The 19,718-nt window shown below is 42.6% G+C and overlaps 1 protein-coding gene and 1 long non-coding RNA gene across 2 annotated transcripts in view; one reads left to right on the top strand and one right to left on the bottom strand.

Moving 5' to 3' along the window:
• The window catches only part of BCL6 (BCL6 transcription repressor), a 75,930-nt gene that overhangs the window by 21,121 nt on the left and 35,091 nt on the right, over window positions 1-19,718 (top strand). The gene's annotated exons all lie outside the window — the stretch shown is intronic.
• On the bottom strand, window positions 8,682-19,595 carry LOC307217199. The gene is made up of 2 exons (XR_013839420.1): window positions 12,141-19,595; window positions 8,682-8,812 (listed from the first exon to the last, which is right to left on the bottom strand). It is a non-coding gene; the product is annotated as an uncharacterized lncRNA (long non-coding RNA).

The following is a 19,718-nucleotide window of genomic DNA, read 5'->3' as shown; positions in this document are numbered from 1 at the left end:
AGTCTGGTTTGACTGCTCCCCTCCCTTGGGCTGGCAGGAAAAGATCCAGTCATGCAACCAAAACACTCCACAGTCAAACAAATAGGACTGGCTAATGAGCAAAAGTCATGCCAGACCCTTTCTTTCGTTTTGACAAGGAGAAATAGTCTCTTTCTCTCCCTGCACCAGCTCAATACTGCACATTCTTCCTGCTACTTTCTTTTCTTGCAACCGTGCAGTGGTGACTCAAAAGCTCTCAGGCGGGCCGAAGAAGCAGCCTCTGGATTCCGAGGAGTTCTCCCGACGTCACAGCGAGATCTTGACTTGTGGCGAGGAAAAGCAGAACATCTGCGGCTCGCTGGGCAGAGAGTGTTAGACATCTACACACACACACACCAGCTCCCTTCCTCTCCCCTCCTATAACTTATTAAACTAAATAACGCAAGCTGGCATTTCAAAGAGTCAAATAAAATTCATGAGGACTGGCTGCCAGCTTCTCCGGGGGACGCTTCTGGGAGCAGCTGTTGAGATTTCCAAACTTTGCCCCTCTGCACATCCTCTCCCCCCCCCCCCCCGCTTCCAAATGTGCCCAGGAGACAGTCTGCGAGATTTATAAGCGCCAGTCTCACTGGCCTGCTTTTTTTGTTCCTCGGAAAGGGTGTGTCGCAGAAAGTCACGCCATTTGGATCGGATTAATTAATCTGGAACAGCTCCTCTTTTGCCCCCATTTCTGTGGTCGCAGCAGCCTTGTGGTTTCGAAAACATCCCAATCCGAGCTAGAAAATAAGAAGAGCCCGCTAGATCACGGAATGGCGTGATTGGGATGCCAAGGGCCATCTAGTCCAACCCCCCTGCAACACAGGAATGGCAGCCAAAGAATCTCTGGCCGATGGCCATCTAACCTCGGTTTTAAAACTTCCAAGGAATTAGAGCTCACCACCTCCCAAGGGAGTCTGTTCCTCGGATCAGGCCCATGGCCCATCTAGTCTGGCATCCTGGTCTCACATTGGCCGACCACATACCTGTGGGAAACCTGCAAACAGGATCCGAACACAATAGTAACTCTCCCTTCCTGTGGTTTCATAAAATCATAGAATTGTAGACTTGGAAGGGAGCCAATGAGTTATCTAGTCCAGCCCTCTGCAATGCAGGAATCTCAGTATGACTGATAGCATTATTATCCACCCCCATCGTTCTGCCCAGACACTGAGGTCCAGCTCAGAGGGCCTTCTGGTGGTTCCCTCCCTGCAAGAAGTGAGGTTACAGGGAACCAGGAAGAGGACCTTCTCGGTGGTGGCACCCGCTCGGTGGAATCTGTTTCATAACCCAACCAAAATTAAATGCCCAGAGAGCTGCACGTTCTCTCAAGTCACTGGCTAGCTTGTTCCAGTGGGATTATTGCATTTAGTAACTCTATCTAGGCCACAACACATGAGCATTGATAGGGAAAGGTCTGTGCCCACAACTAAGACACCACAAATATGCTTCATGGTCGCCAGAAGGGCAGAAATGCCCGGAAGGGGTTGGATTGGGGTGCAACTTGCATGGAGCGCATGAGAACCATGTCAATATAATGGAGACATGATGGCTATGAAGTAGAGTTGGCTTTGAAAGAAAGAAACTATGCCGCAGAGCTCTTCCCCACAAGAGGCAATTATGGCCGCCATCCTAGATGGCTTTATGAGAGGATTAGACAGATTCGTGGAGGAGGAGAGGGCAATTCAAAGTGTTGGTACTGGCCTTTAAAGCCCTAAACGGCCTCAGCCCAGTAGACCTGAAGGAGCGTCTCCACCCCTAGCGTTCTGCCCAGACACTGAGGTCCAGCTCCGAGGGTCTTCTGGTGGTTCCCTCATTGCGAGAAGCGAAGTCACAGGGAACAAGGCAGAGGGCCTTCTCGGTGGTGGCGCCCTCCCTGTGGAACACCCTCTCACCAGATGTCAAGGAAATAAACAGCTATCTGACTTCTAGAAGACATCTGAAGGCAGCCCTGTTTAGGGAAGTTTTTAATGCTTGATGTTTTATTGTATTTTTAATATTCTGTTGGGAGACGCCCAGAGTGGCTGGGGAAATCCAGCCAGATGGGTGGAGTATAAATAATAAATTGTTTTTGTTGTTGTTGTTATCTGCACTGATGTAGATAACTGAGAACATACAATTGAGAGGAGGGGTCTACTTTACATATGGCTTAAAAGGGGGGTATGCTTTAGCTGAAAATTGCAGGGGGCTGGACTCAATGACTCTTGGGGTCCCTGTGATTCTAGGATCTGTGAGAAAGCACACCCTCCAACTTTTCTCCAGTTAAAACAGGGGCATCCTATTCCATCATGATAACAATTTTATTATTTATACCCCGCCCATCTGACTGGTTTGCCCCAGCCACTCTGGGCAGCTTCCAACTTATATAGAGAAACATAATAAAACATTAAACATTTTTTTAAAAAACACCCCTTCCCTGTACAGGGCTGCCTTCAGGTGTCTTCTAAAGGTTGCTTAGTTCCTTGTCTCCTTAGCTCAGGGATCCCCTAACTCCATACGCTCCAAAATTTCTCCGGTGAAAATAGGGATGTCTGAAGGAAAAGTGGGACATTCCAGGATCAAACTGGAAACCAGGACAGCTTCTGCAAATCCGGGACTGTCCCTGGAAAATAGGGACACTTGGAGGGTCTGAGAAAGAGCCCTAAATCCAGGGCTGTCAACCAGTTACGAGATTTGTCAGTTGACTGATCATTTGCCAGTGAAGTGATGGATCAATTAATTAATCTGTTAAATCAAAATGAATGTGCAGGTTAGCCAAATTCCATGCAGGTTACCTTTCAATATGAAGCAGTAAATGATGCTTCGTGCTCTGTTTACGTCCTTGATCAAGTAACAAACCTGAATCAAAAGAAGCTCAATGGACTAAACTAAAAAAATTAAATAAACTGTTGTGGCTGATTTTACTTGGGTGAATTGATGATTGTTTTTACTTTGCTGACTTTTCTTCACCGGAAAGCCACAGTTTGGTTTACAACATAGAAACATAATTACAAATGTAAAATAGATAACACAATATTCATAAAATGTAATTTAAAAAGTTACTTGGATAAAACTAATAATCATATCACAGAAATATTGCTTTTATTTATTTATTTAACCAGGTTTCTCTGTCACTGAAACATCAAAAGTTCTAAGTGGTTTACAAAAATATATAAAACTTGCATTAAATTTACTGATAAAAGCTAGATGTTAAAAAAAAGTTAGGCTTAATTTTTAGGGAGGGGAATCTGTAGTTTTAAAATATACATTATAAAATAAAATTTATAATATATATATATATTAAATTCCAGTTCAGATTTACATATTTGGTAAAAAAAAAAAAAGAGAGAGAGAGAAAGGTTTTGGTCAGCTCCAAAACCAGTACTGCTTCCAATATTTTTTATTTTGCCTTCAAGCTTATGAGCAACTTTAAGAGCCGGTATAAAACTTTAAAGGCTGCAGAGATATTCTGTAAAAATATACATAAATAACTCAGTTCTCAGCCCTGCCAATTAAAATGAGCCTCTCCCCTGATGATCTTCTAGAGTTTTAGCTGATTAGATACTGATCAAACTGACTGAGGCTTGCAAGTTTAGCTAATGTTTATTATTATTATTATTATTATTATTATTATTATTATTAAATAATAAAAAGCATGCTAGATCAGACCAACAGCCCATTAAATGCAGTATCTTGTCTTCTGCAAAGTCCAGAAGCCATGCATAAAACCAACAGCCAGCTCTCTCTCTTGTGATCACCAGTAACTGGAATTCAGAGGCATGTGCATCATTGGTCTTACTCAAAGTAGACCCACTGAAATGAACAGAGATGACAAACTGAGGTGCCTTAATTCTTACGCAGAAGAGAACACAGTTGAATACAGCCCATAATATCCCAAATGGTGGAGGTGGTACACAGCCCCCATGCCTTTCTCACCCACGAATTTGTCTAATGATCTAATCTGCTTTTAATAGCACAATTAAGTGGGACGTTTACCTCCTCGCGGTCTCTGGGAATTATTAAATGGCAAGACCGAGGGGACTGGCTGGCACCCCAACTACCACAGCAAGAACGATGGTTGTGAAAACCAGAAATATCGTCGCACAATGAACATTAAATTCTGGTTCCTGAAAACAGGGCCTGAAATAGAGCTAAATTGAGCTTTTTGACAAGTTTTCCTAATGAACCTAGAACCTATGTTTTTCTCCCTACCATAGTGTCATCTGCGGTATGTAATCGATATTGTTGCAATTAGTTGAGTACGTGAAACTAATAAAATGCAAATAAATAAGCAGAAGGAGAAATCACTGCTCCAGACATTGAACTGTATCAGACGATGTTTCTAATACCAGTTGCTGGAAATAAAAGGAGGATGTCTGCAGGTTTCCCAGTGCCGGATTTATAGCTAAACAAGCTATAGCTCAGGGCCCCACTCTCTTGGGGGCCCCCCCAAAAAATTTAAAGGGGAAAAACCTGGATGTACATTTCCAAAATATAAGATAAAAAACAAATAAAATAAAACCTACATGCAGCAACTGTGTTTTGTGTTGTGTTGGCTCCTATGATGTACATCATGGGCCCCGCCTGCTAGCCTGCTCCCTAAAATATCACTGCTTTGCTCATTTCTATATACAGCGGTACCTTGGTTCTCAAACTTAATCCGTTCCGGAAGTCCGTTCCAAAACCAAAGCGTTCCGAAACCAAGGCGCGCTTTCCCATAGAAGGTCATGCAAATCGGGTTAATCCGTTCCAGACTTTTAAAAACAACCCCTAAAACAGCAATCGAACATGCATTTTGCTATCTAACGGGACCACTGATCCATAAAATGAAAGCAATGAGCAGTGTACTGTACTATAAAATTAATAATAATAATAATAATAATAATAATAATAATAACAACAACAACAACTCTGGGCGGCTTTCAACAAAATATTAAAATACAGTAATGCATCAAACATTAAAAGCTTCCCTTAAGAGTGCTGCCTTCAGATGTCTTCTAATAAACAAATAATAAATTAAAATAAATAAATAAATAAATAAATAAATAAATAAATAAATAAATAGTAAAATAAATGAATAAATAAATATCATTGTAGATGATAAAAATGAAAATGATTTTTTTTTTCCTTGCCTGCATTGATGATAGTCATTGCTTGGATGGGGGGCTTTTATCCATATCAAGGGCCCCATTACCTTCAGTAGCTTAGGGCCTCATCAAACCTAAATCTGGCCCTGCTTCAGGCAGCAGAAGCTATCAAGGTGGCAGACCCATGGGTGCCCTGCCTGATCGCCACCTCCGCCAGTGTTGGAGAAGCACCACTGCCAGTGGCACCGATTTTGGGGGTGATCACGGCCCATTTGGAGCAAGATCTGCTTGGCCACTGTGGCGACAGGATGCATGTTTAGATGGGCAGTGGACCTGATCCGGAAATGATATTTTCCTGTGCTGAGTCGAGGCTGGCGTAAGTCCCCCACAAAGGGGGCATGGAAGAGGCAGGACTAGAGATGGCAACAGAGGTCGGATCCTAAGCCCATTCAGAGGAGTCACGGAGCAGAGCACAGTTTAAAAGTTTTTATTTTCTGTCTGCCAGGCTTAGTAGCCCCGTCGGTGACTGGGGTTTGGATCCGGTGTAAATTTACGCTGGCTTAATTTACGACACTTACCTCTATGCCCCTTTCTTGTGCATAGGGATTGCTCGCTTACAGTCAGTGGGCTTACTCTGAGTAGGGCTGACACTGCATACGGCCTGAAATCATGAATAAATATGCCAACGAGTATTAAAAGTTAAATTCCAGTTTATAGCATCAGCAAAATTAGGACAGAGCTACTATATAAATCCTGTATTTATTTATTTATTTTAAAAAGGAATATTACTTATTTTTACTTTTCATTTAATACAATTCATACATTTTATGCATTCTAAACCCTCAAAGAGGTAAAAAGAATTACGATGGAATTTGATATGCATTTAGGCCCTCAAAACTATTACAATAGCTCTCCGGCAATTGGTTTAGGGGATTTTCATTGCCGAGGTGAAAAACCGGGTTCAAGAAGACGTCCCGGGAGATTGCTGCCTGTAGTTTATGTGGTTAGGCAGAACGGCGACTGTTGAGATAAATGTGCCTTGAGAGATGCTCTCTATTTAAGAAAGCCCAGATTTTGCATTCAGGTCCACACTCTTGAAATCTCAGTAGTTAACATCTGGCAAAACACTCTCTGCAGCCGAGGAAATACTTAGCCCTACCGCCTTGCAGAGAACTCCCCCCGACCCGAAAGGACCCTATAGCAAATACAAAGTCACTGCTGTCTTGCTATATATTGATAATTATATTCAGCTAACGTGTCTCCATCATCTGCAACAGAAGAAGGGATCTGAAATATCACCATGGTTTGCTTAGAGAAATATCAAATATAATGGAAGCATTCTGTTTTAGTGGTACGGGGCAAGTTTAAGAATGCAATGATTGGAAATGGAAATCTGTCGTATCCTGAATCAAATCCATTGATCCATCTTAGTCCAGAACTGTCTGCTTTGATTGACAGTGTTTCTCCAGCGGGACTTTCCCAAATTTGCAACCTGATTTTTGTATGTGTCTGTTGTCTGTGTGCAGACGTGTGCATTGCTATTATAAACCTTGCAGACTTGGGACACATAAATGCTATCCATAAATAATAACCAGACATATCACAGCCATCCATAGTCTTCTTTTAAGCCAGCACCTCTAAAGGGTCTCCGAAGTTGTGGACTTACTCGAGAGTAAGGCTCTTTAAGCTCAGCGTCACTTCCCTCACCCCACAAAATCAGAACAGAACCAGGAAGGACTTTTTCTCTTTGGTTAACTATTTGCTTCTGGAATAATAATAATAAAAATAATAAAAAAATGTCTAGTAGCTCTTTATAGACCAACTAAGTTTGTTCTGGGTATAAGCTTTCATGTGCATGCACACTTCTTTAGATACACTGAAACAGAAGTCACCAGACCCTTATATATAGTGGGAGGGTGGGGTGGGGTTTTAGGAGATGGGTGATTGACTCATGACGACTGTTAACGACTGCAATTAGTCCTACAGGAAAAAGCAAGGGATAGTATGCAGATGATTAGCATATGTAATGAGACAGGAATCCCATATCTCTATTCAGGCCAGGTCTCTCCATAGTTTTCCATAGTTAGTGATAAGTTGTAATTCAGCAACTTCTCCTTCAAGCCTGTTTCTGAAATTCTTTTGTAATAAGACAGCTGCTTGGAGATTCTGTATTGAATGTCCTGGGAGACTGAAATGTTCTCCTACTGGCTTCTCTGTCTTGCGATTCCTGATGTCAGATTTATGTCCACTTATCCTTTGGCGTAGGGTTTGTCCTGTTTGTCCAATATAGAGAGCTGAAGGGCACTGCTGGCATTTGATGGCATGCACAATGTTAGAAGGTGAGCAATTATTTGCCTCTGTTGAGAGAGGCAGTGTGGTGTAGTGGTTAGATTTGTTGGACTAAGGGCTGGGAGATACCAGTGCCAGGGCCATGAAGCTCGCTGGGTGCCAGTCTCCACCTTTCAGCCTGTCCTACCTTGTCAGGATGTTGTGGGGATTAAATGAGGAGGGGAAGAAGGCACGTATTTCCACCTTGAGCTCCTTGGGGGGGGGAGAGAAGAGGTTATAAATGCAATAAATACATGAAATAATAAATGAATAAGTCTCTGAGAATCATGAAACGGCAAGGAAATTCCTCCCTGGGCACAACTGGCCTCTGTGCCAGTTATTGCAGGAGAGAAAGAAAGAAAGAAAATAAGGAAGTAAATAAATCAAATTGGAAATGTATTTCACCACACACTGGATAAGAAAATTTGGGATGGGATGAGTCAAGGGTGTATTTCAAAAGAGGACTTGCTTAATCGGTTATCAATTGATTACGCATTTTACGAGGGGAGGGGGAAATCCCTGCTGGCTTCAATAATTTGAATGTGAAGATACCCTTAATGATCAGAGAGTAAATGGGATTGGGTCCTCCCTCGGCTCAATTGATACATAGTGATTAACTGTGGCACAGAATTCAAAGCGGTACGATCAAAGTTTTATTCAACTATAATATATGGTACTGACATCATTATCTGTCTCGAAATAATGTCCAGCAAAATAGGACATTGTGCGGGGGAGAAGCATTATGGGATCAGAGTTGTGCAAGAACTTCACGAAGGAATTTCCCTTAGAGAAAAGCCATTGTGGGATGCTTTGCAAATTTGCATTTCGCACCGCATGAATTGGAAAAAATATACAGAGAGCACTTTAATAAACCCTGGTGGTACAACTGTTTGTTTGCAGTTTTCCTACACATCTGTAGAACGGACCACAATATTATTGAGTTTAGAAATTAGCATGTTTATTCCAAAGTCCCGCTGAGTTCGATAGGACTTACTCTCAGATCGGTGTGAGTAGGACTGCAGTTGAAAGGAAAATAAAATTAATGAGACTGTGGGTTTTCTCGTCAGATCTATTGGCTGGGTTATTTAGATTTATTAGGCAGAGCACAACTCCTTTACGGATTCCCAAAGCTTCAGGCAGCGACCAAGATAATTGTTGCAAAGAATCGGTGTTGCAGTACATCTCTATCTGTCAAAGTGTGGCACGTCACGGAAATGTCAAAACTTAGCAGAAATAATTTAACTCAAAGAAAGAAGACAAGAGAAGATACAGTTTTGCCAATATATCTCATGTTTATTCATTGAGCTCTGGAAAACTAGCCATGGTATTTTGATATTTCCAACACATTTCTGTTATAATTTCTAAATGCTGCGTTTTCCACTTTAATATTCCGGATTTATTTTCTTTTATTGATTTATGAACAAAGGGCAAACATAACAAAAACAGAAAAAGAAAGACAAAGAATCAGACGTTTAAACCACAAAGCGTCACAGTCTGAAAGGGCACAAAGGCACAGGGAAGCTCCAAGGAAATAATAATATCTTAACTCCTGCAAAGATTCCCTTCGCAAATAATAAAGATTTATAAAATAAAAGCATTCTCCACTGGTGTGAGTCCCATCATTATTGAGAATAAAGGTTCTATCTCGTCTTAAATGAGCTAGACCTTTGCATATGCTGGTAGAAACTCAGTATTTGCATATGGAATAAAATCATGCCATCAAGTTCTTTAGATACTTTCAGTTTCTGAGATATCTTTTCCAGAAGGGCAATTTGCCAAACCTTTGAATACCAGAGCTCCAAATGGTTAAGCTTAAATGTATTCCTACATTTGGCAAAACAACCAGAGAGGGGGAAATGAAAGAGTGGGAAATGAGGCGGTGATAGAATATTCACCCTGGCAATATACCGTACTTTTCCGTGTATAAGACTATGTAGTTTTTTTACTCTACAATAATGCTCAGAATCTGGGCTCATCTTATACACAGATAGTATCTCCCCTCGTTTTCTTAAATCGGAGTCCCCCAAAATAAGGGGCATCTTATACATGGGGGCATCTTATAGACGGGAAAATACTGCACTTAAAGCACAGAGCATTCTGGCCTCTAATAGCAGAAATTTATTTATATAAATCTGCCTACATCCTCCCAGATTGTAATACTTCATGTGGAACTTTACCCAGGCTTGATCATTACCAAAGTTCAGTTGGAGAGATGGAGAGGACTGTGCCTTTCCTTCGTAGGAATAACTGAAGGCTCATCCTGGATTAGGCCATTTGCCCACCTAATCCTGCATCTTCTGCCCAAGCAGATTCTCCACCAGCAGAGTGTGGGGCCCTCAGAATGCCCCCTCCCCAATATTTGTGCTCAAGCGTTTGGCTTTCGGAGGTATACTGACTCTGCAAATGGAAATCTTTCTTTTTAAAAAAAAAAAAAAAAAGCCATCACGCCTAATAAACAAAAGCTTTTAAGGGATTGTCACCACGAAGCAGCCACAATTAGCTCCCACACCTCTGAGGTAGCAAAGGGTTTTCTGGTTTAAAAAGCCTAACTTCCAGGAATGCTCAAACCACGCCTCTCGTTGCAGAAAGGCATTTGTGACACATGCATGTTCTTAGGGGAAGAAAACGATGGGGTCTGTTCAGTGCCAGATTTACGTATAAGCTAAACATGCTCTAGCTTAGGGCCCCACTCTCTTGGGGGGGTCCCCCAAAAAATTAAAGGAAGGGAAAACAAACCCTGGATGCACATTTCCAAGATAAAAGACGAATAAAATAAAACCTACATATAGCAACAGTGTTTTGTGTTGTATAGGCTCCTATGAGGTCCATAAATTACCATATAGCATACATTCAACACAAAAAACAGTGGCTATTCGTTGTTGACAAAGGACAGCTGGACATAGAAAGGGCCCCATGACCTTCAGGAGCTGAGGGCCTCATCAAACCTAAATCCGGCCCTGGGTCTACTCATAGGAAGAGAGGAGGTCATGTTTGGAGATGCAAAGTTCTACATGTATTAAGTCCTAAATTCAGCACCCAGGTTGTCCCCTGCAGTGATCCTAAGGTTTGTCCCCTGCCCAAGGGCTATAGGATCTGGGGTGGGGAACATTTGCATCCCTCCAAGCAGCTCTGAAGAGGTACAGATCTTCTCCTTCCCAACTTTAGACACTCAGCACCGGGTTAAGCAATGATGGATGTATCTAAATCAGCCAGTCCACTCGTTTAAATGATCTAAAACACTGGTTACCAAATTGGGTGGTACCACTCGAGGGGAGGGGAGTAACCTAGGTGATGTTAAGAGGCAAGGGGGGGGCGGTCCCGGAGGGATAAATGACTATCAGAAAAGTTGGATCATCAATTTTGTTGAATTAAACAAATTAGTTTTAATTGGATTTTGGATAACCGTGCAATTAATTGTTGCTGTTTCTGAATTGTATTGCTTAGTGAGTTGTGCAAACTGCTGTTCCGAATAATGCCTTTTATAGAGTTGGGTAAGGGGCATGAGGAGATGAGCTTATGGGAACAAGGGGCCTGGAAATGTTTGGGCTGCATCATACGAAGGAACACATTATGATGCTTTTGCAAAAGTTCAGCTTTAGTGCAGCGCCCATTTCAAAACAATTCTGCCATCACTGGTATTATAAACTAGAATGCTGTTTTGGAGATCAGTTGGAGGCTTGCTCTCAGCTAATTATTTAAGTGCATCTGTAGTCCAGGCAAGGAGCAGAAAAGCAAACCCTAGCAGCCTGGTTACATGTATTGCTGATGCTATAAAACCAGAAGACACATAATATTAAAAAAAATAAAAATCATACGGCCATGTGATGTTTATGTACATTAAGCAAGCAAGCAAGCAGGCAGTTAAAAACTGAACATCAGGGAGATAAGATCTTGGGACACCTCAAGCAGTCTGCTGTGAATTATACCGACGCTTGGGAACAAACAAATAAGAAAGGTAGTAGCAGGAGAAAATTATATGTCAGACCTGGAAATAGCACAGGGGCTGTACAGAAAGCTGCCACCCAGCCTCAAACTTTTTAAAAAGAAGAAGAAGAGGAGGAGGAAAACGAAGAAAGCTAGATCGATTGCAACGTAAGGCTGAAGTGCTCACTAACTGGACAAATAGCAGGCAACAGGGCTCTCCCTAATGTGCAAACAATCCACATTTTGGTTAGGATGCTCAAGAGGCAGCTAGTACAAAGCTGGCAGTGCAATAGTTATGTTGTTTTGACATATTGAGGGATGAAGGGGGATAACAAGGGTGGATGCCCTTGTTTGTATTTTATGGGCTCATGCGAAGAAGAAGAAAAAGAGGAAACGTTCAATTTAATTAAAAAAAACAACCCGACACCATTAAAATGTAGCCCATAATATTCACCACTGCAAGGACAAAAGCAGATGGGTTTTATATCCACCAGATAATATGCATGGAATATGCCCACTCTGTTCTTAATCTGGGTTAATCAGTCAGGAATGACTATCGGTTTCACATATGCACACACATTCCTTGTTAGATATCTTTAGATAATAATCACCAGTGCTTTTCTTCTAGAAAAAATGGTACTGGTACTCTTCATGAAGTCATTACAGTAAGTGCCACATTTTTAACCAGTGCTTTTCTTCCAGATATAATGGTGCCAGTACTGCATACCTTTGAGTATCCGCAGAAATAATAATAATAATAATAATAATAATAATAATAATACATGATCCGAAGACTCATGAAGCTACCTCATTGCAGATGCTAAACATGTCTTCTTGTCATAATCCAGGTGGGAGACTTCTGGGGAACCCCTTGTACATTGCCTTGGCTTCTAAAAGTGGGATATAAATCAAAGTTTTAAAATTTTTAAAAAATGCATGGATTAAAATTCCAGAGATAATTTCCCATAAATATTTTTTGTGGTCTGAAAAAGGTGAAAATCTACTTTCCCTCTGTGCATCACATAAATCACTTTGAGGGTCTCTAAACCACAGTGGAGATGTGCTACAGGGCAACTTATCAAGCTCGTTTATGAGCCTGTGTTCCCTGAATAGGTTAATGCTTCCCCTCCCTAAAATTGTTGCAATTGAAGATGTAATTGGGTTATTAAAATACGCATTCTTCTCTCGTTTTCGTGGGGGGAAGAGTGAGGAACGTAGGTGGAGGTTAATTTTGAAAATAGGAAGGAGAAAAAGAAGAAGAAACATATTACAAGTTCCATTATGTCCTGCCATGGAAGGTAGGGTTGATTGCATGTAATGACAGCTGTCATGTTACCGCGTGGGCCTTGCTGTCAAGCCTCCACGTCAGAGAGGGAAAGGTGTGCGTCTGTCACAACCAAGGACAGGACAGCAGTCAACACAACACAAACATGCAACCGGTTTAATTTCCCGTGAGCTGCCCTGCTCCATTTGGAAGGGCTTTGCTTTCTTTTGGAACTGGACTCGTTCTGCTCCCTAGAACTGCACATTATTCTATTGTCGCTCCTGCCCTTAAACCATGTGGTGAAGAACCAGGAAGAAAACCGAGGAATAAATTCGGCAGCTTTCCTTCAGGGTCTTGGAGATCACCCTATCTAAGGCCAGTTCCTCTTGGACTGTGAGATCACTGAACAGCCTTCATCGGGTTTGGGACGGCCGTAGAACCAAAAGTGCAGCCCAAACAAAACGGCTGCTAACTCTTCCCTGAATGCTCGAATATTTGCCAAGCAATATTCACCAAAGATTTCTTAACTTGCATTGAAACCAGCCTCATGATTATTTGATTCCAAACCTTTTGATGACTGCCAGTCGACACTGTTTGATAGCTGACAAGCAATGCTGTTTGCTAGCAGGGCATGGCCCAGCATTTAGCACTTGACAGCTGACAGCTTACGGGATTTCACATTTCATGCCTGCCAGTGCAATCCGCAAGACACCCACAAGGCTAGAGTTTCAAATTTTGAAAAGCTTCACATTCAGATTTCTAATGCCGGAGATTCCAATTTGGGACTTGATTGAAGTTTGGAGGTTTGCAAACACTTCTTTTGAGTTCCAGACAGTTGCATGATTTCTCTTGTTTGCCCCTCCCAATGTCCCAGCTCTCAGTTTTGGGGGGCACTGTGGCATGCAAAATGGACTGCATCAGTTATTCACCCAGAAATCATCAAGCTAAAGTTCTGCTCCCTCTGAACCATACAATTTGGGTGAGGGGAAACAAGAGAAGGTACAGTGGCACCTCAGGTTAAGAACTTAATTCGTTCTGGAGGTCCGTTCTTAACCTGAGGTACCACTTTAGCTAATGGGGCTTCCCATTGCTGCCGTGCGATTTCTGTTCTCATCCTGAAGCAAAGTTCTTAACCCAAGGTACTATTTCTGGGTTAGCGGAGTCTGTAACCTGAAGCGTCTGTAACCCGAGGTACCACTGTATCAAAATAGAAATTATTTGCAGTTGCAAAAGCATAACAGAATTGTACCGTAAGAATAAATTGTGACTTTAAAATGTGTATTTCATAATCTGTGCTTCAGTCCTCTTAGGAAAAGATCCCGTGACAGGGCCCTCGTTACAAAATATCTGTGCCTTTTTGGTGATTTAGGCACCATCCTTCAGAGGACACTTCATTTGCTTAATTCCTCCAATCGAAAAAAACAAGTTTAGTGACAGGATGTCAGCTTATTTAAAGGGATGAATTTGAGTGTAGATCTGCTCCTAGAAGCAGCACTCTGGCTAAGCTCCTCCAAGGCATGTTGAAATCATTGGGATTTACTTCCAAGTAAACATGTTCACGTCTCAACGGCATCATCGAACACTCCTGTGTTTAAGTCATTTTCTGGATCAGTAAAGCTTTGGAGAGGAGGGTTATTTCGAGGGTGCTTGCTGGGGTCCTGCAATGTGCATTTTAACCTGACTGCTCATCGAACGGTCACTTAAGAGCACGACAATTAAATGGCTAAAATGTTTTGTGCCATCCCTGCACAGAGCTTTTCCAGGAAGGGAAACAGCAGGCTAACTTCTCCGAATGCGAGGCCAGGGAGTGGGCAGACAAGAGTGAGCCATTTGGCTGCGGAGCCAAGGCTCAAATATGCCCGTTTTAATTTCCATCCGATCAGAAATAGCAGCTCCAACCCAAATGCAAAGCAGATGCCCACTTGTTGTTGTTGTTGTTGTTGTTGTTGTTGTTGTTGTTGTTGTTGTGGGTTTTTTCCTGCACGCAGGGCCAAGCCATCCCCACTGGCCACAGTGGATGTCCCACACCCCATTATCTCCTGATTGCTCTCAGATGAAACAAAAGCCCCTCCATTCACTTATATGGGAAAATCAGTGACTTATCCGGCAGGGTCCTGGGGTGAAAGCTAAATTCCCTCCTCAGCTGCATGAAGCAAAATCGATGGAGAGGGCAGGATCCACAGTGAGAGCTGGATGAAAATATATAGATGAACCAGCTGGAGACAGAACTAAGATTTTAAAATATAAGGGACCTTATTTATTGTATTTCATGAGGGGTGGGTGGGCAAAATGGTCAGTTTCAGTTTCCTTCAGTTTCTCATTTTTTGCAAATGTTAAATTCACTTCACCTTTCCATATCAGTTTTTATTTTTTAAAAAACCACTTTTCAAAGTTTTCATAAATATTCATCGCTACTGCAAATATCTCCTAATATACACAATTCTGCATGCAGATCTGCCTAATAAACATATTTTTTGCAAAAACATTTCCCTCCAATACATTCTGCAGCAGCACGTAAGACTCAGACAGTTCTGCTGTTAGCTTCTGTGAGACAAGGACTGGAAATCTAAAGGGCAAATGCCAACATTTATTTATTTATTTATTTATTAACTAACTAACTTTCTATACCGCCCTTCATCTGAAGATCACAGTGTAATTTACAATATAATGTAAAAGAGATGTGTTATAACAATGCATGAGGTAGAGTTCCCTCGAAACATCGAAACATCTCTTGAAACATCTAACCACTGCTGAGTAATTCAAGGGGAGACTGAACTCAGCTTGTTTGATAAAGAATAATATCCCTTCTTAAAGTTTATTAATGGCGGAGGTGAGTTTAGAGAGCCTCCAGTGATTCAGTCATCTTCATGGCAGTTTTATTTGAAAATATTAGTGACTTAGTTTGGGCTTTCAGGTGTATAGCAGACTTAATATTGTATGTAATTCTGTTGCATTGCATTGTGCCAGAGTTGTCCATGATTTTTCTCTTTTGCTACTATTGAAAAGAATGTTACGATTTCTTTAAGAAAGAAAAAAACCAGTAATGTATGCCTTTAATGCATACATACTTTGCACCAGAATATGCATTTCCGTACACATTACTCCGCTGTAGAACTGCCTTGCAGAATTCAGAAAAGTGCAAATTTCGAAGGATACTTCCACTTTTCGGTTTGCTTATTATTCACAGAAAGTGCGAATTAGGTCGGTTTGCCTTTAAATGCAAAACCGAACTCAATTTCTCCCTCATCTCCAGTATGCATGGTGGGTGGTCGAATTCCATAGCCACCTATCGATCAAGGCTCCTGTCTATACCTTTTTACCCCATATACACTTTGGCTTTGCATTTATATTGTGCCTTTCCAGGGCTCTCAATGTTGTTCATCTCGGTAAGACAATTCCCCCTCACAGTCAACTGTGCGAGGGCATTCAGTCTCGCGATTCCCATATTAAAAATGGCAGGTTCCACTTTCAAAGTGGGGAATGGGGTGTAACAGAATTGGGGACCCTCCCAGATACTTAGAATCATAGAACCGTACAGTTGGGACAGACCCTAAGTGTCATCTAGTCCAGCTCCACTGCAATGCAGGAATCTCAGCTAAAGCATCCCTGACAGATACTTATGGAGATGACACCTTGCTGGGATATTTGCAAACACTGGGACTTCAAAGCATGCAATGGGAAAATGGCAAAATCAGATATTCCTCCCCATTCTTTTCTCTTTTGCACAGAGGGGCTATTGCAAATAAACAAACAGCTGTTTCCTACCCAGATCCTTTTCTCGGGGCCTCTCTACCGAGGCTTTAAAAACATGGAAGCAGGTGCAATGTGTGTGTTTGTGTGCACTTGCTAAAAGACGCTCGCTTTGCAGGGTTGATGGGCTTGGGGGGGGGCAGGGGGGGAATCTGGTCCCTTGAGAACAGCGCTTGAAACCCAGCTGGGAACTTGCAAAGGCGATTCATGGCTTCTTCCTCCTGCTCTGCAGTGCCCCCTCTGGCTACTTTAGGAACACTACCCTCTGACCTCTGAAGGGGAATGGCTCTGAAGAATAATACATTTCTTCCCCACTTAAAATCAGCCTATAGGGAGGAAATATTAGGCTGCGGGCAGACAATGACACACAGGGAGGAGCGCAAATAGGAGGCGCACTCAAAGCCTTGAGGTCCATTTTACTTGGGGCCACAGGCAGACATCCAAGTAAATAATTTCAGCCAGTTTGGTCCATTATTTACAACACACATATGCATTTATATTCTTTTTGGCTCTGTATTGGCTGACATCCTGTCATCTAGTGGGTGGGAGCATGGTTCGCAATAATGAATTTGAAACGAGTTTTCATACTCCAAGGAAACACAATAGGAATTTTGTCTCCCCTTTCAAACTGCGATTGTGCTAAAGCATTAAAGTGGTCAATGTCAAACCGTTCGAACAGCCCATTCACTGCCTCAAACTCGAGAGATTTAAATTTCAGGAAAATATAGATTTTTATTTTCAGGAAAATAATGACTTGTAAATATAGTTGTTATCTATCTGCACACAAGCAAACAAACGCAAGGACAAATCGTCCCTCTGATTTATGGCTCTATTTGCAGACATCCACCAAAACATTGTGCCCTTTGCTCTGCAATTGACAAAATGAGATAAATCCATGTTCCTGAATTGCAGTTTTTCTTAAACTGCATTTAAGGTCTGGATTCTCTGCAAGACATTAATCGCTGGAAGGTGCATAACCCCCAAATCATACGTATTTCTTCCTTTCTCAAAGATCTGAGAGGATCTATGCAATATTTATACTGAGAATTAAACACACACACTGAAGTTACAGCTGAGTGTTTCAAACAATTTGCATGTCATTTAATCAGTTTCCCTAAGCAATTTGATTAGCCAGTGTGACTGTGCTGTGATTCAAACTTGGAGAGATTGTTGTAAACAAATTCCCATTCATAGTTTATCGAGCTTCCTTGATTCTCTTCCCCTCCCCCTTCTGTCAAAGGGGGGGGGGAGTTTAAGAGAGAAAGAGTCACTGAGCTATTTATAGATCCTCCCACAATCTCATAACAATTAGAGGTTTATTATCATTAAATAAACAAATAATTGAGAACTCCGCTTGATAGGATGGCATGCTGGTTAGGCCCTGATATAGTGAAAGTCGGAAAGACATCTGCATCGTTCCAAAACAAGAACAACAACACCTTTGATCCTCAAAGTTTTGGCAAACCGTCTTCCCCCTCCATGCCCCCTCTCAGGCCATGCAGAGATACATATATATATTTACAATCTATTTAGCTTGATAAAACCCAACAGGCCACACATGTTTCCAGGTCTAAAGTCTCCTTCAACAGTTAAAAAGATGGGAGGCCTTTTCACACAAACACACAGGCAGTTCTGAAATGCTACAAAGCGAACAAATAACCCCCCCCCCCAAAAAAAAAAATTCCTAGCAATAATTTTCAATCTACAACTTTAAAATAAAGGCTTTGCAGAGACTCTGGAGCACGCAGAACGATCCGCATTAAACTGCTCTCATTTCTAATCAAGGACAAGCTTTCGAGGCAGAAAACTGTTTTGACAGCCAGGGATTCCCAAACCTTGGTTTCATTTTACATTTGCTCCAGATGGAACACCCCCCCCCCCAACACACACAACTCCCCTTCAAAGCCAGAGATCTGCTATGACCCAGCCTGCAGGGCACAAGGGAGTCTGGATCTCCCCTGCCCCGTCACCCAGCTGCCCACCCCACAGCTGCAACCCAGGCGTGGGTACTGCAAGGCCCGCTTGCGGTTCCACCATAAGCAAAGTGGGCTCCTTCTGCAACTTTTCCTCTTGCCTTCCCCACTGCAAAGGAGTGAAAGGAGCTGGTCCATTTGGGAGCCCCCGAAGGCCCACAATCTGAACAGGGGAAAGGGGGGAAAAGTGAAGCGTCCCAGAACCGAACCACCACGCCAGAATCCTTCAGAAAGATAAGCCGAGTGAGTCCTCCCAGCAAATTGAGTTTGATCAAGAGTCCTTGATTTATGGAAGAGCCAGTTGAAACGGAGGGGGAACCCCACGAAACTGAAAAACTTCTAGAAAAAGTATCTAGAACGGAAAAACAAAAACAAGAATCCACAAACAAGCCACGACCTTGTTTCTCCAGCAGCGAATCCTCCCCCTTCTCTGAAATCACAAGAGCCCAGAGGAGATGTTTTCCAAAAAAGCAAAAAGCAAGTCCCAGGTCTCTCTCGAAAGGAACGTTCCACAAACGCACTGTCGATAAATTAAAAAAAAAGACAAGGTATTTGCACGCACAAACACACGCAAAATTCCCCAGTAGAGCAAAGAAGAAAAACAAAACAAAGCAAAAAACAAAAGCGTCTTATTTCTGAACGGGCTTCTCCTCCTTCTTCCTCGCTCTCAGCCCGAAAAACTGCAGGTCTGGGTGTCCCCCCCCCCCCCCGCTTCTTCCTTTTTCAGTTTTTTAAAAATACGAAACTTACTCCAATTCTTCACCCTTAACAGCGCCTGCGGCGCAACGAGGATTTCTCTTTGCCCTCCTCCTGCTCTCGTTTCTTTTTCTCCCCTTTCCTACTGAATATTGCTGGCGGCGGTGGGGGGCGGGGAGAGAAAAAGCAAAAAGTCAAAGCAACCCCCCCCCCCCTTCATCAAAAGCTGCATATTATTATCACCATGTTTTGGGTCTCTCTCTCTCTCTCTCTCTCTCTGCTTAGGACCTGAAAAGCAAATGCAAAAGCCTTTGGAACGAGGGGGGGGGTTGTTAAAGCTTTTTTTTTTTTCTCCCCTTAAAGAGATGCTGGGATGGGGGGGTGGGAACCGAAGCTGCGAAATGGAATTCGCCCCGGATCCCCGGATTTCTCTTATGTCACCGCCAAGCAAATTAGTTCTCAGAATTCCAGCGGGGGGAGGCGGGCGGGAGGGAGGAGGGGGGGAGGAAAGCGAATAGAACTCTGCAACATTGTATTGAGGCCGATCCCTGACGTCACGGTAGGCAAGGTCCCCACGTGACTGCCAGAGAGGAGCCTACCATTGGCGACGGGGGGGCCCGGGGCCCGCACCTCCCTCCTGGCCCCTTCCCGCAAGCTTTTTCCCGGGGGTCTCCTTGGAGACCCTTTCCATTAGTCTCTCTA

The sequence above is a fragment of the Podarcis cretensis genome, assembly GCF_951804945.1.
Source record: "Podarcis cretensis genome assembly, chromosome: 5".
Lineage (NCBI taxonomy): Eukaryota > Metazoa > Chordata > Lepidosauria > Squamata > Lacertidae > Podarcis > Podarcis cretensis.
This window is presented reverse-complemented; position numbering and strand designations above follow the sequence as displayed.